Source organism: Leptonotus elevatus, chromosome 2 (assembly GCF_054856555.1).
Source record: "Leptonotus elevatus isolate MCC_2025b chromosome 2, RoL_Lele_1.0, whole genome shotgun sequence".
Classification (NCBI taxonomy): domain Eukaryota; kingdom Metazoa; phylum Chordata; class Actinopteri; order Syngnathiformes; family Syngnathidae; genus Leptonotus; species Leptonotus elevatus.
The window spans coordinates 17396066-17419491 of NC_141240.1; the positions used below are offsets into that span (position 1 = coordinate 17396066).

General features: G+C 37.9%; 1 protein-coding gene across 1 annotated transcript in view; it reads left to right on the plus strand.

Annotated features, from left to right (window-relative positions):
- Positions 1-23426, plus strand: part of casz1 (castor zinc finger 1) — a 212956-nt gene that overhangs the window by 60443 nt on the left and 129087 nt on the right. The window lies entirely within an intron of this gene.

Sequence of the window (23426 nt, forward strand, 5' to 3'; positions counted from 1 at the left end):
ACAAATTTCTTAACTATTCACTTGATACACTCTAAAAATGGATTGGTTAAAAAATGTACCAATCTAGTAGATTAAGCTCATACTGGGTTGATTAAGCCATAGGTTGGTCAGACTTTGACCATTCCGGGTGGTTAAGGGGCAAACCAATGTTATTGGTTAGCCAAACAACCAATGAAACTGGTTACAATAGAATGTAAGTCTAGATAGATAACTTGGAAATATATTTATTGTATAATTTTTTTGTATTCTAAATGTATTTATTAATTATTATTACTATTAGTGATTACAATATATTATATATTAAAAGATAATATAGTGTTTAAAAATGGAAACGTGTGTCTTGATAGATCTCTGTGTGTGACCAGTTCAGTGGCCTAGTGGTAGAATGTCTACCCTAAATCTCGGTGGTTGTGGGTTCAAACCTTGGCCGGGTCAGAATAAAGACCATAAGAATGGGTCCCAATTGCCTCCCTGCTTGACACTCAGCATTATGGGTTGCAATTGGGGGGTTAGATCTCCAAGTGCACTGCCCCGCTGCTGCTCACTGCTCCCTCAGGGGATGCGACAAATGTGGAGAACGAATTTAGCCCCATTTAGGTGGGTGTGACAGTCAGTGGTGCTTTTTTTCGGGAATCCCGCGGGTCATGGGATTCCCGAAAATGTCAGCCTCTAACACAGATTAACCAATATTTTGGTCAGAATGACCAATTTGTATTGGTTGGCCCAATCAACAGTGCATATTGGTTGAGAGCACCTACCATTCTAGAGTGGTTGTTTTAACCAAAGAATCTGTCGGACACATAACTACCAGCCTTTACACATAACCCTTTTTCGGTAGATTTGACCAATCTGTTTTTAGAGTGTAGTTAAGATTTTTTTTTCTTTTTGACTGCAGTATCAAGGCAATGTTTTAAGTTACACTGAAATATTGGGTGCATTTGGAAATTCACTCTGATGCCCGAACACGCCCCTGAGATATGGGAGTGTTTCGAAAGGAAAAGTGCACTTGCCTTTCTATGAGTTATTAATGAATGCACAAAAAAAATAAAAGCACAAACATGAGAGCCCACAGAAAAGTTATAATTAAATGTTCAGGAATGCCATATACAACAAAAAAAAGTTGACTTTAAACTATTAAAAGAAGATCTAAAAGAAATGTCTAATGTTCAATCGGATCATTTGTTCAAATAATATATTGCCGCTGTCGGGCAGAACCTTCCTATGCTCAATTTACTTCCCCCCCCTACGAATCAATACTAATGATCAGTACCTATATGGTCTGGTATTTTCATAAATTATTGACAACATTTAAGTGTTAAAAATAGCTTGAGAACAAATTGATTAACTTTCTCAGAGACTGTATTTCCACTGTCTAAGAAGTGTGGTGTAACGTCACCTCTTTTTGATGCCACCGGAGCATTATGTCTGTTACCTCAAGATTGAAAATAATTAGGTTAGCTACATTTGAGTAGGTCGGCTTTGTTAAAAATCAATATTTGTAATGCTTTGACAAAGAAAGAAGCCCGTCAGCCCCGAAGGTAAGTTTGTCTACACTACAGACTAATTTCTGTCTATTACACTGTCAGCTCATCTTTTCTTTCTTTTTTATTGTCTTACTTATGGCTCTTAGACCTTTGAAATACAGTTTGAGAAGATGACATAATCACAGTTGTTAGCATTTGTTAACTATTTCAACTTTACTCTTGTTTGGGGTCAGTGCAAGTGCAGACTTTGATGGGCACGGCTGGTGGCAGGCATGTGTGCTAATCAATGCAATTAATTAGTTACAAATAAATAAATTAGCGGTTAAACAGGATTTTGGGGAGGTGTTGATGTTAATGCACAACAGTATTTAATATCAATATAAGGCATACTACTAGGGTTGAACGATTAATTGCATTTGCAATTAAATCGCGGTTTGGCAAAACACGATTACGTAATCGTGAAAAGCTGCGATTTAAATGCCCATTGAAACGTAGCGGAAGGAGAGAAAGAGGGAGGGGGAGCATGAACGTCACCGCTGTAACTAAAGGCTGGCGCCATAAGTGTGACGTCATTTTGGTGAGGTTTTTTTGGTCTCATAAAACCTTGAGACGAGTGTCTAACATGTTTAATCTGTTTGATTTTGGTTTTAAAACAACACTTCACCGCTGTGAGTTATGACTTTACAGCTGCCGTAGTGTCGCGCGTTTTGTAAACTGAGTGTACACGCAAGTGTGCGGCAGCGGCTGATCAATTTGAGTCGTCGAGGTTAAATAGGTCTGTATGTGGCCATATGTTGTGTCGTCCGATTTCATGAATGAAAATTAGGACGGATGAAATGATTATTACTCCTCATTACTCACCATCATTTAGAAGCCGCCGCAGCTTCCTTTAACGTACATGTATTGTCGCGTTGCTGAATTAATCAGGCCAAGCGGCGAACAAACAACAACTCTTTAATGACAATTTGTATGCAATTGTCGGCCGTAACCACACCGGAACACAACAGCGCCGAACGCGCTTAGCTTACCAAAACAAAAGTCTGTGTTGCATTCACGGCCCGTCCAGACCATGGGGAACTACTCAACCTGCGACCCACCCACAACGATTGCTACAGAATGCTAGTGTTAAAAAAAAAATAAATCAAATCGGAAAATGTTACGTCATATAAACAGGTATAATTTTACTTTGCCTACACTTTAGCATGTCAGTTTACTGACAGGAGATCGCTAAGTTATATATTTTTTTATATGTATATTGAATGTATTTATTGATAAATACAGTGTTTATAAAGATGAAAAGTTGGATACGTTGAAGTAGTAAATTGTAACTATAACTGTAATTGTACTGTGATATAATAGTTTGATTTGCCTTTATCTTAAGGTCCTGTAATCTATAATATATATGATATTGTTTATTATAATTAACTTTTTGTTGGGTACATTTTTTTTTGAAAAGTACCTTAAAAAAAGAATCGCATATGACATCGCAATCGCAATTTTTGAGAAAAAAAACCTCAATGAGATTATTTTCCATAATCGTTTTCCATAATCGTAAACCCTACATACTACCAAGTTTAATGATGTTGTATTTGGTAACTCAAGCAAGATGGCATTTTTTGGGATATCTGTAAAATTGTGGTTTTAGAGATAAGAGTCCATTGCAGTGACAATAATATGATATACTGATGGATCCTTTCCCAATGTTTTCACACCAGCAGAACAGACTAATGAAATATTGGGAAGATTAATAAGTGCAAAAAAACAACAAAAAACATCTGCCTGGAGGATTTAACAGAATGCCGGTCATGAAACACATAAAAGGCTTGAAAAGACCGTTTTGACTATTCCCGAAATACATTATTTATAACATCAAAATCTGACCAAGCCACAGGAATCTCTTGTAAAATAAATACAAATTGTTAATCAAGACCAAATGCTCTTAGAAATCAGTAACAAGATTGTGCAGATGAATGCTGATACATTCATTGAGTGGCTGCCCAAACAATAAAATTATTTGTTTATTGTTTGGGCAGCCACTCAATGAAGTTTTTGTATTTTGACATCACCTGTACAGTACAGTATGTCTAATCTAACAGATTATGATTTAAATTCAATGTTGATGATAGTTTTAATGCAATCTTATCACATTACATGGCCTTAATAAACCTGACAAATCTTCGGCATGTTTTTAAGACAAAACAATGTAGCCTACTGAATACTGCTTCATCTTTTCTTAACTTCTTTGACCTAAACCGTTATAGTGTTTACATTATAGGCATATGTGTGTGCGTTTAGGTAAAAGAGGGCAAGCAAAGCAGGCTTGATATAAGGGCCATTAATCCATGCAACTTCCACCCCTGTCCACATTGGACAAATTACTGCACAATTTAACTGCAATCATGCTCTCAACATGGAGCTAGTTTTGGAGAGGAGCTTTTCAAATTATGGCCAATCTGTAAAAGATTGTTTTTGTGATTATAGCACAGGCGGCCCAAGTGCAAGCTCCATACAAACAAAACCACGATATGAGACCTATTTTCCCTTTTATCCCAACTGTGTTGAACAAACGGTACCATATGTACTGTATAGAGTGGATTTTTTTTTTAAATTAATCCTTTATTATTTAAAAAAAAAAATCCTTTAAATTGCTGATGTCAGGCCAAAACCTTGTACCCCCAAAATCGACACTTTTCAGGAGACCCCAAAAATGGCATCATCAAAGCGAACAAGCCATTTTTAACAGATTGGCCTACAATAAAATGACATCCAAATGTGTGGACTGAGTAAAAGTATAGACTTTTGAGAAAAACATGCAATTTGCCAAATTGTGATTTACGAGGTTTCAGCCCGACACTAGTAATATATTATGTGCACACTGTAAAAAGAAAAAAGGAATCGATGTGCTAACACTGATCATGTTAATGATTTTATACAATTATCAACAGCGATTCAAGAAAGTAGGAAATAAATCTCATTATGCAACAAGTTGCATACATTTCTGAAAGTATTTATATTTTGCGATCACAGCTACAATATTCTTAGGAAATCACAATGTCCCAACCCCTATTTCTGAGCTGGCCACTCATGTTACCCTTGGGGGCTATGTGGTGCCCATGGGTATCACGTTGGTAACTCTTGGCATATTACCTATAACCAGCAAGAATATGGATTTGGCCGTAATTCTGACGTGTTGTTAAAGTCTTAAGTGTTTTAATGCGATCAACATTCTCGGATCTGTTGCATGCCATCCGATTTGTTAAATCTTAAAAATGTCAAAACTGTGTTCTATTTTAATTGAGCCTATTTTCTTTATCACCTTACTTTAATCGACAAAGTATTTATACTAAAAAGAGGAAGTTTAAATAATTGGATGAATTGTGTACTCACCTATAAGAACTGCCATTTTTAGTTCTTTCATTCTTGTGAGAGTGTGAATTAATGAATCAGTTCTTCAATTCCTGCCGGCTTTATTTACTATAAAACAGAGTGAGTAAATATTCAGCAATGACAAGCTACGACACATATCCGATTTAATTACTTTTACAAACGCTGCATAATAAACCTTGATCAATAACATCATCTTCTACGTGTACTTACCGAGTTATGAGCCGGTCTGGGATTCTTTTTGTGGACCTTTTTCACATGAAGAATTTAATGTACAATGTAATGTAATGTTTTCTCTAGCTTGCTCTGATGGCCCGTAGACACATATTTGGAAATAGGTAGCCAACAAAACATTTGTTTTTTAACTCCACACTGGATGTGTAGGTAGGTACTCCAGAGACCCAACTAATTGTATATAAACACTTACAAATACAGTTTCTATAATATGACACCTTTGAATGTGGCGTAAACATGTCAACTTTTGGTAATAATGAAAAACTCAGGGCCAGGGTGTAGTGAATGTTTGGACACATTTCCTTTTAACAAGAAAAGCATTAAGACAAAATCAAGAAATCTTAATTAGGATTACAAATAGTACAGCGAGGACATCCTGCCAGTTACAAATAATTACAGACATAAAGGGCAAAGAGGAAAAATGGCATTGAAGTAAATTGATATTTGCTACTCCCAAGCTTTCCTGTGGACGGCTGTGTGTTTTTGTGTTGTGTGAATGTGTTGATCCTTCAACTTTTACTCCTCTAATAAATGTTTTTCTCATCTACATAGACCACCTTGCATGCTCTTTTTATTGCTCAGCCATGATCCTCTTAGGAAGGTTTCCTCTTCAACATTGAGCCATATGCTTCTAGTTAGGCACAATGCATTGGTTTGCCGTCATTTAACACAAGCATTAACCACGCTAAAAGCTTTGAAAAAGCTCCACTTCTGCCATTCTTAAATTCCTCGTCCAAAACAGTGCAGTAATTCAAACTTTTAGTGTGATTTACAGGCAGAAAGCTTCAGCATTTTCTAACCATTGTACGCCATTTTAAGTCAATTCAGCAACCTTTGAAACAGAGATCAGACAGCCTCTAAATTATGGTTACTGTTGATGAACTCAGGGGTCATACAGAGGATTCCAGCTTATTCATCAAACGATTAGAGGGACACCCAGTATAACTCACATCACCAATGGCAATTAAAAAGTACCACCGACTCTTTCAACAAGCCCAATTTGGTGTTGTAGCTTTAACATTATTGGAAATGATGTTCCGAATTAAGACACATACTTCATCGAAGATGTTTTGCGACATATTGTTCTTGGTTTCTACAAACACAACTCATCCAGACTAACTACTGGACACCAAATGGGAGCACAGCTTTTTATTATTTTGCATTAAAATAACTTTTTAGTCCTGTGGCACCATTCAGCTACTTCCCTACATACTTGTTTCAATCCCTTCTCACCATTACAGCTCCACAAGCAACGAGACGAATAAGTGGTGCCCTTTGCGACATATTAAACAACATAACAGGTACAGCTTTAGTGTCACCTCCTTTTTAGTGAGACCCCCCCCCCCCCCCCCCGCATTAAACGTAAGCTGTTATAGGGCCCAAAGGAACTCAGCAGTCTATTTTCCAATGATGTTGTCAGCCATTTGGTGTACACCCCCGAGAAGTGAGGGTAATCAGCCTTTTCATCTCGAGAGGACGGCCGACGTTGACATGCTGGCGGGCTCCAGCCTTTCCTTTGCCATCAGTCTGTCTGTGTCTTGCGTTTCTCTGTTTTCTTTTTTTGTTTGTTTTTACATGAATTCTGAGCTCTGTAAATTTCATATTCAACCCCCCCAAGAGAAATAACAAATCACACTCTGATTGCTTAACTGACAGATCTTTTCATTTTGAGAATTTTTATGACAAGCTAACTTCAAGCATCAACCATTTAGAGCAGGGGTCTTAAACTGGTGGTGCGGGGGCCATTTGTGGCTCGCAGGAGGAAATAAGGTTTTGCTCTCCTCGTAAGCTTTTGCATGCATGGTGGTGGCAGAATCATGTGTCACTGCCGTTTTTCTTCAGCTGAAACTGTGCCCTTGGACAATTTGCAAGTAATTACGAACAGTTCTAAATAGCAGTCACGTTGGAAAAAAATGCTTTGAATTTGCCTAATTCAAACATGTACGTTGGATGCAGTGTTAATACAAATTCTCCAGGCTTCTGCTAGAAATTAAAACAAATGGCAAAAAAAGCCTACTTAAACATCTGAAACGTATGTCAAATTATTTAGAGGCACTTTTAATGGTGTAATCATAATTTTGTATGTGAATGGTTAATTCTGAACATGCACCATCCCTAGTTATGAGGGTGTGCACTCTTATGCAACCACACTGTCTCCGTCCATCCATCCATCCATCCACCCATACATCATCGGTTGTTTATTTTTACTTGGCGTATCCAAAATATATATATATATATATATATATATATATATATATATATATATATATATATATATATATATATATATATATATATATATTTTTTTTTTTTTAATTGAATTGTACATGTTATAGGACAAATGAATTGTGAAAAAGGGCTTGAAATAATTTATCTTGGCTTGCATTTTCTTATATCACAGAACATCTAGCATTTGAACAGGGGTGTTGAGACTTTTTATATTGACTGTACCGCCATGCAGGTACTATTGCATCTTTGTTCTTGTATTTTTAAGAGTTCATTCATGTAGTACTATTTACCTTTGAGTGATGCCGTAATACATATTCAACCCTCGATACAATGGTGCTCGGAAGTTGACATACCCTGGGTGTATGTACACTTATGAACACAACTGTAAATGTATCTACAAAAGCTAAATGACACAAAAATGCTATGAATTGTCACCAAAATTCGTATGCACATCCCTACTCATGTCAACGTCAACCTCTGAAAATATCAAAACAATTGCCACCGTATTTTGGATTTCATGGTCATTAAGACTTTTTTCTCACCATACAGTGTGCTCATAACTTTCAAGCACAACTGTATGTAATTATGCTTTTTCTTTGCTGATTGGCAGAAATGAATGGCTTTGCTACCTGAAAGTGACCCATGTGGGATCAGCTTTAAACATCCACTTAACAACCATGATGTATATTTTCAGTTGAGGTCTACTGATAAAAGGAATGTGTGAAGCAACTAAATTTGGCTTTATGGGTTTCTAGACCTGGGTTCGCCAAACCTTCTTAGCATAATAGACATTAAACGTAGTTCCTCCCTTGGACTTACAAACTGTTATAATAAAATTGCATTATGCATTGTTCTATCTTCAACGTAATACATGCAAACTAGTAATTTGACACATTAATTTAGTATAACCAACAAAATTCATGGAAGCCTTTTGTCAGTAAAAATAGCCTACGACATTTCACTGTGACAATAAGATGTATAGTGACCTGGTGTGAACCTGAGTTTTGGAAATATTTAGTATCATTTTCATAAATGTGAACACAATCTTTGGCACAATTAGATAACGGAATTATACGTGATTATGTTGCACCTCTTTGATTGAACCGAAATCAGCATGGGCAGAACCACAATGTCATTTCTAGAAAAAAAAGATTGCAACTTGAACTCCTTCATTATGGTCCACATTGCTTCTAAGGTTTTGAACTCTGAGAACACACCTTCCTTTTGTTGAGGTGTGGAACAATTGCTCTCTTCTGTGCACCTTCCAAAAATAGCAGACGTGCAGGGCTTGTAAGAAAATTAGTCAATTTAATTTCCTTGAGTAATGAAAATGTCATGCACCATTTAATAAAACTGCAAGAAAAAAAGTCTCGAGTTTTACATGCTGCAGATAGAGAGCACCCCGTGGATTTGAAAGTTTTGACAGTTGCCCCTTTTGATGTTTTTTCAGAGTTTTGTTTCCTTTTTCCTCCCTTGGTGTGATGTCAAATTAATCATAACAGCTCGGATGTAAATGCGAAATTGAGACTTGTTTGGTCTCCCTGTGACAAGCCAGAGCGCTGCTGGCTGAGGCAACTGATATCGCTTTCCTCTTTAAACTGCAAATTATTTTACGTTTATGAGTTTGTCTCATCTTCAAGGTCAAAAATGTAATTTTTGCTCTTTCAAAGGGTTATAACCTTAAAAGAGAAGCGCCATCCTTGCTGATTAATGAGAGACTCCTGCATTTGATGTTTCAGCTGTGACATTTTAAACTTTAAATATTTTATATGCATACCTGTGAAAGAAAAAAAAAATGAAGACATGCATTCATGTGGAATAAACGGTATTGCAGAGAAGAAAGGCTAGGCTGGGTATCATTTTAATAGAACAGTTAGAGTGCAATGGTTTTTCTTGGTGATTTTTATTTGAGGTTTTTATGTGTGCGCAAGCTGATTTAAAGGCACACTAAATCATTGGGGATGGGGAGTGCTGGATTATGCATTTAATCAAGGAGTAGGCCTTGGGAGAATAGCTCGCCGAGTCACCAGGGCATCAGTGAGCCTTGCCTCTAACATGGGGCCAACCCTCTTTGTTCTTCACCATAATGGGCCATTTTCACATCATTTGGAGAGGAGAAAAAAATGACAGCACCCTTGCTTTTGTCCTAGCCATGTCCCCATGATAACTGGAAGAAAATGCCTGCGCCGACTTCTAAGAAATTAGGAAAATTGGCACACAAGTCTCTACAGCAAAGCACATTTCAAATGAGCTATCATACAGATTCTTTGATAACGTAACATTTTATACCAACTTTTTAAGAGCAATGTTTTTCTTTGCTCCAAGGTGGTCAATGCAAATCAACAGCAGCAAATATGTATTAACTGTCCAGCAAAACTACTATTTTATGGTCATAAGAAACTGTCAAACAGGCATGTTTTGGGCTAAATACTCTCTCTCACGCACATGCACACTCACACACATTGTATGGTTGTTTTTCAAGTACCATAAAACTTAACTCAACTACTAAATACATCTATAATTAATCGCTTAATCTGATCAACAAAGCAACATATGATTTGAATGTGATTGCTTACTTCTGCACAGTTATAAAAGGGTGAGCACAGTTGTCCAACCAAATGTTTCCAGTTATTTATCTTTATCTCTCCTCTCAAAAACAGTTGAGTTTTTTACAGTTGGTCACATTAATGGTGGAAAATATTTTGATTTTTTTTCCATTTTGAGTTACTTTTTCCCCCCACATCACTAAAATCTGACATTTGAACAGAGGTTTGTAGACTTTTGATATGCGCTGTACTAGGGATGCACCGAAATGAAATTTTTTGGCCGAAACCGATAACCGAAAATGAGAAATGCCGAAAACCGAAACGCCGGGAAAAATTTAACAAAATAAAATAAAATTATATATTTTTTTTTTTATCAAAATAAAAATCAATGTTTAATATCACTCAAATTCACCATTAGCTACAGTCCACTCCACATTTTCAACACATATTACTACAGCAATGTTTGAGAAATAAATGAGGTGGATGAATGAGAATAACCATAAGCATACAGTAAGCACAGTATAAGAAAAAACTAAACCCACACATTAGTCCTTCACCTTATCCTTCACTGAGCTAAAGTCTTATCAAGGTCTTGCGTGACGTCATGCGGAGTAACGGTTCCCACTTGGCAATGACACCGTGTTGAGGCAAATTCCACTCGAACACAGATGGTGTTTTGCTGTATGCTGTTCCTTTTTCACCGTGAACCTGGCAGCTTTCACCATGAAACTGACAGCTTTGTTGGTGAGATGTGCAGCTGCAATTGAGGAGGCTTGTAGCATGACTGTGAATGATTATCCGATCCATTGACAGCTTGCTTTCTTTGCTGAAATTCACTGATAAAATTGGACATATTCCAGAATAATAACAAATAAGGAAGAATTTGGTGTGTACTTCAAATTTCCTAAATATTCTGCAATTCTTTTGTACTTTTTTCAAGTGAAACCCACCATGCAAAGTATGGCATCAGTCTTATCTTAGCTCGCATGCTGTAGCCATGAAATATAATACACTATAACACTATTTAGAAAAAAAGTGAACAAGTGTAGTGTGTGTGTGCATAACAAATGCCTGCCACCATATGTTATTTGTTAGGCATAACAAATAATTGCTCTTCAATTGGATGGCAAAAGGTGTAAAACCAACCTGTGTGTATCAGTCTGTTGACATTCAAACAACAGACTGTCATGGTTACCTGCATACAAGCCCAGATTTCACACTACATATATTTGTGACTAAACTGAGTTAAGATCATTATTTCAGTATGAAAACTTTTTTATTTTTGTTTGCTAGTTTACCATGAGGTTTTTCTTATGCAAAATAAGTGTCTTGGTTCCACAGGTTGGAAAACAACTCTCAGGTCAAATGACAATTCTACTAATATAATATGAAATTATTAAATACGTCTTATTTGATGGACATAAGCGAAAGATGTGTCATAATTCATATCTAATATGGATAGGTAATGTTTATCTCGTTATTACTCCATCTACATGATGTGTGAATGAGCTCAGTTCATGACCTAAGTAGCCTCATCTCTTCATTCACGTTTTTAACATGGCCACCACACTGGATTTCAAATGAAACAAACAAGATGTGCTTTAATTGCCAATTTCCACCTTTATTTTGAGGGGATTTACAGAACTGTCAATATTTGCCTCCCAGGCAACGTCGCAAGTTGGAAAATGTCCGGGTATATGAGCTTGTCTGGGGCTCGAGGCCTACTAGCGTCGGTTAGCTGTGTGCTATGCTATCATCGATTATCCTCGGATCTAGGGTTAAACCTGTTCGAAACAAAACACCTCAGTCATGAACATAGCATTTTCCGACGTCCGTATCTTGTGTTGGATTAATAAAGACTTGGCAGCGATGAGCGATGGCTCAGGAATGCACCGTAACGTACACTAGCGTCATGAAACCCAAGAATTTGGTCTACCCGCCCCGCTGCAATATGATTGGCTGCAGCATCGCTGGAAGGATATGACGTATATGAGGCGCTGCCGTAACCATGTACGGCGCCATAATGGATTAGCTCCTCCCAAATTGTCCATAGGTGTGATTGTGAGTGTTGTCGTCTTTGTGTGCCCTGCGATTGGCTGGGTGTACCCCGCCTACTGCCTGAAGCCAGCTCGGATAGGCTCCAACACACCCCCTCGACCCTTGTGAGGGACAAGCATTTAAGAAAATGGTTGGATGGATGGATTAGCTAACGCTAATATCTCTCTCTCTCTCTCTCTCTCTCTCTCTCTCTCTCTCTCTCTCTCTCTCTCTCTCTCTCTCTCTCTCTCTCTCTCTCTCTCTCTATCTATCTATCTATCTATCTATCTATATATATATATATTTGAAGAGCATATGAGGACATCTTGAAAATGTTTTGATCCACTGCACGCCCTCATTCTTTTTTTCTAACAACTTAATTACTTGCGTAATTTAAAATGGAAAAAAATGACCCCAATATTTTGCAACGAACAAATATTCTGAATGTCATGCATAAACATGTATTATATACATATATATTTATATATATATATATATATATATATATATATATATATAATGGCAGATGCTTAATAAGCATGAGTTGAGAGAGTAAAGGTTGTTAAGGTTTTTCGGTTATGTTTAATATTGGAGTCCTGTTAGCCTGAGGCAAGTTATTGTCACAGTCTCCAAGATGTTCCCATTACCAACAGTTCTTTGAAAATTAATACGTGTGCTTAATGCTTGATGACTTGCTTTCCTGCTGGCCGGCAAAGCCTAATGTTTAATTTAAAAGTCATCGCGTGCTTTGTATGTCAGAGCCATGCAACTGTCTCAGGTCGTAATCAAGCTGGCAGTGCATGAATCAAGGATGAACTTTGAAAGCAAATGCAAGGTAATGGTACACTTTCATACAAGGTGCCAAAGACATTATTTTTTATATGGGAAAGGAACTACGGACTTGCATAATGTTCCGCTATCTGTTTTTTGAAATCTTTGAATGGGTTGCATATAGACCATAGTATAATGCATCACACTTTGTGCAATAATAATAATAATAATAAAAATAATAAAAATAATAAAAATAATAAAAATAATAAAAATAATAAAAATATAATGTACAACGTCCAGAAGGGGTACCAATTTTGAGTTGTCGTCTAGCCCTTTTCTCACTGAACATTGCAGGGCGCAGTGTGCTGTTGTCAACCCTATTCTTTGTGTATGTGGTGAGGGGCAGTTTAATGGAGCGTTGCTGGGCGGTGCTGCGTAGTTGGGGGACCTCGGCCGTGATGGCAAGCCACCTCAAATGAAAAAATATTCTATTCTAGGCATGACATCAGAAAGCGGACTGAAAGGACAGTGGATGAAATCTTGATAAATACAGTGCATTTATCAAGAATATATTATGTCTCCTCCTCCTTAAATCAAAGACAGGGATTTATTTTGCAACAATGAAAGATACATTTTGTCAAGGTGCAGTCTACTTTTCATCTAAACCAGTAGGAAAAGCTTCACTTTTTACTTCCTTGTAGGCTGCTACGTTAGCGCTTCCAAATATGGGCATGCTGTTGTGCGGACCTTTCAGACTGAGCAAGTGCAGTGTGATAGGGGCTCTTTTGAACACAGCGATGGAACGGATTACAGTACATTTGGCAAGCGGGTTACCAGGTATTTGCAATTGTGAATGTCACGCACATGTGATTTCAGGCAACGACTTGGCCTCCCAGGATTGCTCTCAAAATGGGAGGGGTAAAATGCACAATACAAAAAAATTAACATGAACACAGGATGTTTTAATGTATTTTTTTGTTGAACGTAATGGAAGGCCACTTCTGCTACTTATGTTCAATAAATGCAAACATCAACCAGGAATTTCCTAAAGGGACTGGACTTCGCAAGCACAAGTTGCTCAGTTTGGAAGGGCACATCAAAAAGTAGTCAAATATGTTGCCAAAATGTATGAAGCTCTCGAAACAACTTTCCTGAAACATTGCACGGGCTAAAAAAGCCATCTCATGAAGGAAGTTTGTTAAAACATTCAAAAGAGAGCTAGGGAGTGAGGAAATGCAACGGGGGAAATTTATGTGTGCCCATGTGCATGATGTGACTCTTTGAAGTAACAAAGTAAAAATGTAGCTCTTAGCCTTTGACTGATTGACCATCGCTGCCCTGCACAGTCAAGAGGATTTGTATGGTGACATACCACCATTCACACTCACATCCACACTGATGGTCACCGAGCGGGTAGGCGGTCTGAAAGTCTCGTGTAACACGACACTCCACTACCAGTGAACCAATCTTGTATTTTCTTCCAGTTTCATTTTATGTACAATATATGTATGACTACGTATCTTAATACTTTTGTCTATATACAGTAGTTTTATTGTATTATATATCTATCTATATATATAGTCAACCTCACATGGTGAATCTCCAGTGTTCTCAGCTTGTCCATAGATCAACTATTTAGAGCAGGGATGTGCTCGCAATATGGGCTTGGTTTGTTTTCTTCTCCTATTTGCTCCTGTGGGGGATTAATCCTGCCAATCACTTTGACTGGCACCTCTCAAATCACACCCTTGCAGCAAAGTGGCTGATTTTGTCAGGGAGAGAATGGCGTTATCGGTACAACCTTGTTTGGAGACTCGCAAAACCGCTAAAGCCGCAATTCATGGGAGATCTGTTTACAATCTGCTCCGGCCGTTGACTGCTAAACAGCCTGCGCAGATCCATCCCGGGCCACTCGCAGCGGGAGCGGAGCAGAGCAATTACATCCTCAAACAGCAATCTAAGGCTTGGACGGCATGCAAACAGACATGAAGTACACACGCAAACACTGACAGATTTTGTCATAAGCAATACATTTGCTCAAGACTGCAAAGTCTTGTTACGCTTTATGTATAAATATGTCTGGCCTATCTAATGTTGCATGTGCTGTGCAGGGCAGTCATTTTGCTGACATGGAGGGGTCTAATTTTACCTTCCCTGATTCGGATGCGACATCAGAAAGCCACATCCTGATTTTAGGGTTTCCTTTGTATATATGTTGGTTAAAACACAGAAACGTCCACACAAAATGTTCCCACCCTTAAGTGAAAATGTTCAAATTTTGCCCAACCAGCTATATTCACTCCTTGGTCTCATGTGGCTTTTAGTGTTACAAGGTCTCAGGTGTGAATGAGGGTTGGTGTGTTACATTTGTACATTTTTCAATGCAAATTATAACAATGTACTAATTATGATTTCATGATATGGAGCACCCATGTTTTGTTTTTTTGATAAACCTTATTCCTAGCTACACTCGACTGCCCACTTGAATAGTGAAATTTTAAAGTACATATCCGTCAAACAATTTTGCATACTGGCTCCTTACAGGCGGTCCAAGCTGCTGTACATTTTGAATGACCACGATTTGGAATTCAAACAAAGAGTCTTGTGAGTCTTCCAAAGCAAGGTTAAAAGCTATAATAAAGATATCATAAGAAGATTAAAAGCATTAGAGGTGTTGTCAGTGGATCATTGTTATTTTGCCCACCACACTACTAGTCAGCATTTCTTCTTCTTTTTTTTTTGTTCTTAGATTGGACATATGGCCCTCTAATCCAAAGTGGCTGATTGTTATTTTTACAGCCCTACAAGATTTTCTCATTTGGGGTGACACTAAATCAACATTTCACTCAGTGGTCTACAGAATGACAAAGTGGAGAACATAGCATAAATGCACTTTCCTTTACACATCAAGCATCTTACGGTACGATGCCTATATTTAAGTAATTATTCAGTTTATTCAATGTTGTTTACATCTCTCAACCTTGAAATATAGCATTTTCCAAGTAATTGTCTTTCATTATGAGTTGACGTGTGTTCAATTCCAGTCTGCTATAGTACAATTAGGAAAATAATGAACTACATATTCTAAACAATATGTCACAGTCAGAGTTTACGGTTCTGAAAGTGGAAGCCCTCTGAAGAATGGAGCGTTTGGCATTAAGCTTGAGGATGATGCAAGATTATATTGCTTCATCCATTAAAGGATTTTAATACTTGAGTTACGTTATTGATTTTATTTTACTGTGATAAATATATCACTGATTGAAAGTTTATCATGTCAAAGACGAATTGTGTTAGTCTAGGTTTCGGAGGAGTTGCAATATTGTGATGACACTGGAAAGCCATAAAATGTATGTGACACTCAATGTGGCTGTTACGACTGTGCGTGTCCTTCTAACGGTATTGTTGAAAAAGACAGTAATCGAGAGGAAGCAGCAACTGTACATGTACAGTAAGTGATATATTATGGTGCAACCAAATTGAGAGATGGAACAAACAATTTCTTTTCAGAACACAGGGCGAGTATTTCAGCTTGTTAAGCACAAATGGCTAACCTGGAAAGAAATAAAATCAACAGAAGGAGAAAAAAATATAATGCGTTCCTTTGGCTGTATTCAAATTGTAGGTGTTTATGAGATTCAGAGTGAATGATGATATGTGACAATTAGTCGCAGCAATTAGTGTTACTGTTAAGAAGCGTTTTTGTTTTCTCTCACCCATACAGAATGTCACAAATAAATCCTTGCTTGCATTTGCATATTAATTGGATCTGAGACGTCAAGCATCTTTCATTAAGCAAAATGATCTGCATATTTGGAGACATAAAATAGTTTATTTCAGTGTGGGGAAAGAAGTCATTGAAAATGACCGCATACGGGACGTAAACTTTGGCTGATCCATTAAACCTTTACCCCCTGGCTGTGGATGGAACACACAAAGCGACAGCAGGCTGATTAACAGTGTGATGTTTCAAACAAAGCCACTCCAAAAGGAAGGCAAATAAAGGAGCATGCTGAACCCTCTCCATTTCAAATGATATTTGTTCTTATGTATTATCAACATAATGACGTTTTCTATGTAGATGACACACTTTTTAACTTGATAAGTGTTGACAATGCAAGTGACGTGACTGTTGTGTGTTACATCGATAAGCTTGGAATAGACATTGTGCGCATGGTGCAACCTTGAAACTACGCAAGCAAACTAACACACAAAGAGAAATCGTCTAGCATTGGAAATTGTCTTATTGAATAAGTCATACTTGTATTTGAATCAGCAGTTTTGTTTAGCTTCTTTTCGGATTAGGCCCTCAAGGAACCCAACCCCACGATTATCAAAATCCCTTGTGTCATCTGCACTTGTCTTTCAAAGTTACCCTGAATAGCTCTAACTCTGCTCTGCTAATTACTACAACAGCCAACCAACCTCCCTTGAAAGCGTTATTTGGACATATTGTCCCATTGTTTCAAGATTGTGTACTCCAAGTGATAAAATGCTGCTCCTCTTGGTCTGCTCTGTTCTTCAAAAGTAAGTCAAATCCCAGGAGACTAAAATGCTGGACAAAGTGGACAAGGAGGGGGACAGCACAGACGTTGTTTGTTTGCTGTGTCTGGTGGCCAATCTAAAGGGAAAAGTGACATTGGTTGGTTCGATACGATTAGGCGCACAGGCTGGTAATGGAAAGGCTGCGTATCACGGGGTGGACATAGTTAAGGGCCGGACTTGTGAATAATTTGATTAGTTTGCTGGGGAATATATCTGGAGGATTATGTAAATGGCGGTGCCCCCTCGCAGAATTCTTTTGAACTCTTCACAACTCACATCTGCCGGGGTCGACAGCTAGACAGGACGGCCGCCTTCTTGTAGCCTGATTCCGCCGTGTTGGAGGAAGGTGCTTAAAGGTCATTCTTAGTACAAACAGACTTGTCCTGAAAGACCTCTCTATTCCAAAGAGCTTCAATTCATTTTGTGTTGATGCCCATGCAATTATCATTTTCTTTGAGTCAACAATAGCTGAGCGTAGGACAATTAATGTTGTATACTAATTAGCCAGACTGTGTGCGTGTTTGTCACCAGTAACCTCTTGCAAGTATATGTACACACTGGAATCTCTTGGACCTGTTTACAATAAATTTGAGAATATCTCTGCCTCTCCCCCTGTCTTCTGCTTATGAGATTTTCCCCAATGCCTTATTTGGTGTATTTCTGGGTGGGGATATGTTTGTGTTGAGAACTATGGCAACCAAAGTCAAGGTGACCAAGAGCATGTTACACACAATAGATTACCAGAATGGAGGCTGGAGACAATGCAGTCAGCACACACCAAAAAAACAACAACAACCTTTCTCTGCAAACCGGTTGTTGGGATTTTAGAGACCATCCCTGGGCTGGATTTATTGTTCGGGTGAGTCGGACCTGCGCACTCGTCACTGTTTAAATGATAACTTACTGTGTATACACCCGCTGGCCACAACATCTGATACACCTGTGCAACCAAATAAGATTCAATATATGTAATGTGTGAAAAACAAAATCCGCATTTGCAAATGCTGTAATGCTCTGCCATTTATAACACACAGACAGGTTTTCATTATGTTTTTTTATGTTTATTATTGTGGTTATAGTTTGGTGGTGGTGTAGAACTGCTTTGCATTACTGAGATATGTAACAAATCTTTGGCTGTCATGTACCCAATAACCAAAATATTAGAAACAGCAATGGACAATGATGAAGTGCAGGTTACACTCTTTCAAACTATGTCATTACATACTTCTCTTTAACTGTCTTAAAGGCAGGACAGAATTACAAAATACAAGTCCTACGTTGGATCTGTAGAATTTGTTACTGTACCTAATATTATGGCCAGTGCGAGCACATGGTCTACCAGAAACACGTAAACATATAACATATATTTGAACTTGAAATAAGAAGTAAACACTTCAAGACCATGTTGTAACACACCACAGAGAAGGCTGTTTTTAACAACTCTTCCAAAATTGACAAATCACCTAGCAGATAAAATGAGACCTTAAAACTGTAAAAAGTCAAGCCATTATCTCCGCTCTCAAATGTTATGGGGTGAATGTGCTCAAACCACCCCACTGAACTGTTAACTGTCAATCAAATGTCACTACTGTGTATAACAGTGAATACTGTGTGTGCTTGCACTATGGCTCACCTTCAAAATGAAAAAAGTTACTGTGGCCTTCAATCTTACAATAACACACTAACAAGCGAACACACTCACTGGTGGGGATATGATGTGACTGCTAATTGGTTGCCCAACTACGTCACTTGGCAGCTCATGTTTTGACTGTATATAGTGAGGGAGGAGAAACTAGTGCCGGACACCCAAGTGTGTCACGAGCCGTCGTTTTGACCATGGCCAAATAGAAATGGAAACCTCCATTTTAACGCTATATCCACACAATTCAATACTGCTTAAGTCTCAAACTTTGCACATTTTCAGCAATTATCTTCAAACATATAATGTACTCTCACAGAAACTTTCAATGTTTCAACCATGCAACATCTTCAGGGTATCCACACACTGTTGATGTAATCAGATGTTTATATTTGTTGTTTTGCTGTTTCAAAATTTCACACACTGTAATCAGCCTTTTACAAAGCTCTTTTGTTCTTCCAACCTCAGGAAAAAGAGCAAAATTTCAGCAGCTGGTTGAAAATCTGGTACGCTCAGAGTAGCACATGTTCAGTAAACACTTGTGCTTGTGTAAAAACTTGTGCTTGCATGTGTGTCGTGTCTGCAAATGTATGTTGAGGTCTTCAGAAATGACGTGTTTGGGACTTTGCTATGCGGTGTGGTGCCAACCCAGTAAAAAACACATAATCACTTTGGCAGACCGAGTTGTGGGATTTCAGTCTCACTTGACAAAAACGTAGAATAAAACATGCTGATTTTTACAGTCTATAGCCAGTTTTTTTTAAGTTCCCTGCGAAAGTGTAGTGCATTCTGTGATTTGAAATACAGGCAATGCCTGGTGTGATAATGTGCTCACTGTGTGCTGCCGTTTCCCCTCCGAAGACTGATGTCCTGACACACTGACATGAAAGAAGCCTGACAAAACCTCCCACTTCCCAACTTGGAATATAGTTTATTATTTTTATTCTTGGGAATATCTTCACAATTACTTCACCAACAGGAAGGAGGATACAAGGGCATACTGTAATTATGTTCAAAGATACAGTTTTTGACTTGAGCAATCAGTTTTGGAATCCTCTTTTGTGGTTGTCGTGCAATTGGAGGAGTCTGCTTTGCCCCGGCTTGTGACCACTTGTTGAAGGGGTTGGGAGTGATTTAGGGAGGGCAGCTGGATAACAGAGATTGCATTTATGTTCTCTGAGAGCGCTTTATTTTTGCAAGCAGCTCTCATCTCACAGTTGCCTCTTTCATGTCTTTGTGGTGGATTTGATGAAATGTGTGAAATGAGGATGACTAAAGAAGGAACAACTAAAAGGGTAAAGGTGTGGAGAAAAAATGATGTAAAAAGTTGCTAAATGCTCGAGATTTTAACAGTTTGATAGTAGGGGGGTTACAACATGGACCACTGGAAGTGCTAAAGTGCTAAATGCTTATTTCCTCTTGCTCCCTTAGAAGAAATGGAAACAGAAGACAGTCATTTATAGATCTGTCCTCACTGAACAGCTGAACACACATGCATATTTGATTGAACATATTTGACTGTGATTAATTCAATATTCGGATAAAGTAGTGTTTTAATGGGTTCATGGCTTTGGCTCGAATAGAAGCTTTTTCTTACATAGGCTTCCTTATTGTTTCCCTCAGCTTAAGGAAAGCACTCCAGGATTCCGAGTGTGATTGTTCAGTGTTGCTACGTGTGTGTTAATAGATATGGAGGACTTATTACCCAGGAGAGGTCAAGGGTCAAGCATTAAGAAAGCTGCCTGCTTGGATCACTGTATTAAAGATTTCACTCTGTTGGCTCATGAAATACTCTTGTATTTTTTGTAAATAATCAAGGAGTCCTTGAACATACACATTTGAAATCTAATAAATAAACACAAGAGACTGTGATTTAGACAAAGGATCACAGGAAGTAGTCCACAGTGCCAATATGAAGAGATATTTTCCTTTTCACTCTCGACCACAGAGAGGGTGTTTACAGAGCCCTGCTCAGGAACAGGAATACCCTGATGGTCTCATGCTGTTGTTACCTTTAGTCTTCTTTTCTTGATTTCATAACAGTGTTGTTTGACCTTCTACACTGGAACAGTTTGTTTTAACCTCATTCCTCTAAAATTCTGGAAAACAATGGGGCTAGAAATAGGAAGTCACATCTCACCCTATCAAAAACAGATTAGAGAGTGCAAAAAACACCAAAATATAGCAGGAAACCAGAACAGTGGCAATGCAAACAATAAACATAATACTGAAAGTTACAAAACGTTGAAATAAAGGGGTCTATTACTTAGACTAGTAAGTGTGTTAAAGTGCCAGTAACTCCCTATTTCAAAGTATTTAAAAAATCAGAATACGTTGAGAGAGCACAAAATAGTTGAGTCACTCTGTTGCTTGAGAATTTTATTACAGGCGAGTTTCGACTCACTGAGTTTCCATCAGAGCTCAAGAAAGCATTTTTGATTTTGTATGTTGTGTTTTACAAATAAAATGGGGCTGGTTAAAGTTAACAAGTATGTCGTACCAACCCAAAAGCTTTGGAAGGATTTGGAGTGTGAATTCACAAATTCAGGTAAATCTTCATCCCAAGAGATCCTGCAGTGAATATGACACCTATTTGAGCTGGAGGACATATATTTTAAATAAAGCATCTAACTAATATATTTCTTCTCATTTAACTTATTCTGTAACCAAAGGAAAATTAAGGTATTGAGGTATAAAAATGGGAGTTGCTTTTCACCCATCCTGTATTCACCCACCCTCTATACAAATAATTCCATGTGGCTTCAATCATCTCCGCAATAGACATATTATTTTTGTTTGGAAGTAGAAAAGCCCACGATCATGCAATTGTCATTTTTTGAATAGGTAAATGCAACATTTTTACTTAAGTTAAACTATTCTTACTTGACTTGTAGACTTTGTGTTAAAAAAAAAAGATACATTTCGATGTGCTGATTAAAATACTACATACCCTTTCTCAGTAGAAGATTCCACATTTTGTAAATGCAGTGTTGATACCAATGCGCTAGCTATAGTCAAAGTTGCCAGGACTGTGTTTCCCCAAAACTATCAAGATGTGAAAATACTGTAAATAGTAAATGCTATTTATTATGTTGCATCTTTCTTAGATAAGTTGAAACTAAACCAACTAAAAATGTAAAGTTTAACTAAACATATGCCCAGGGTAAGAATCTTTTTGGGTTGAAGTGTACTGTATGTGCACTCAGTGGTTCGTATTTTACTTCCATTGAAATCCTTTATCTCCCCAAAATAACCTTCTTCTGGTTTGCCTCTTGTCAGAATCTCTTAAGAGGGACAAGAGTGAGTATTATCACACAAACTCAAAATAACCCCAGAAATCAGACAGTACCTTTTTAGGTCATGAGTCCCTGAAGGGAAGTAAGTGAACAAAACTGTATTTACGGGCACAGGACAGCATAACCTAGAATGACTTCTTGGCAAGAGGATTCACTTTACAACTTACAACAGTAAAGATAAAGTTTGCACACTGATGTAGATTTAGTTGCAATATCTCGGGTGAAATAGATTATTATTAACCAAAGTCACCTGTACTGATAAAATATTTCCAACATAAAATGAGTTTTCATTCACACTGTACTCGTGTGATAAGGCTTCCAACAGAGCAGTTGTTCAGGACAATATAGTTAATGACAAAAGATAACAAGTTTAACGGGTGAGTTTTGATGCCTCTCTTTTTTTTTTTGGATTCACTTTACACACAGACAAGAACGTCTGCCTGTTCCACAACATGCCTTACTTGTGTGTTTTGGACTGGATTTCGTCCTTGAAAAGGCCACGGAAACTGACAGTCTGTGGGTGTGTGCATGCCTCTGTTAATGTGACACTTGGATGGAGCTGTATGGCGTCACAAGTGACACAGATTAGGAAATGTGACACTTTGCCTCGAAATACTCTTCGGGGCAGTTAGATAAGGAATTTAGTGGCTTTATCATAAATGCCACTGTTTCATTTAAAAGGGTAAGGCACTTTGGATGTGGTGCTGGCCTTTCCGTCTGGTGATGAATTTCCAAGAAAGTGGACAAAGTTTTGCAATGTGGGAGCAGAGTATCAGAATACAAATATAGAAGTGACATACAGTAGTGGGTATTAGTCAGGTGCTCCTCTGTACAAGTGGCTGCTTCTTGATTGGCTTGACAATGGGATGTGACTGCAGGCTGTGCTGTTCTTTTGCTGTAAAGCAGAAATAAGTATTTTGTTAATTTGACACACCACAAATAAGAATGTTGAACCCTTCCTAATTTGATTAAGAAAAAACGTCAAGTGTAAAAGATGAGGCCTGCGCTCTAATGCCGTGGCAGTGTCTGTTGAATGTGCAGAACCCCAAGGGTATGCAAACTTACGAGCACAATTCTAAATGATCGGAATGGAACTTTTGTTTGGAGCCCTGGCCAAATTGAAGTTTGACTATCATCATAATCATAATTCAAGGTACCACTACAAAAATAACTCTTTCTTACATAATTGTTATATTCCTCAGATCTAGTCATTTTCTTTATTCTTCCATAGCCATTATTTTCTTCCTCCCTGGACCTCCGT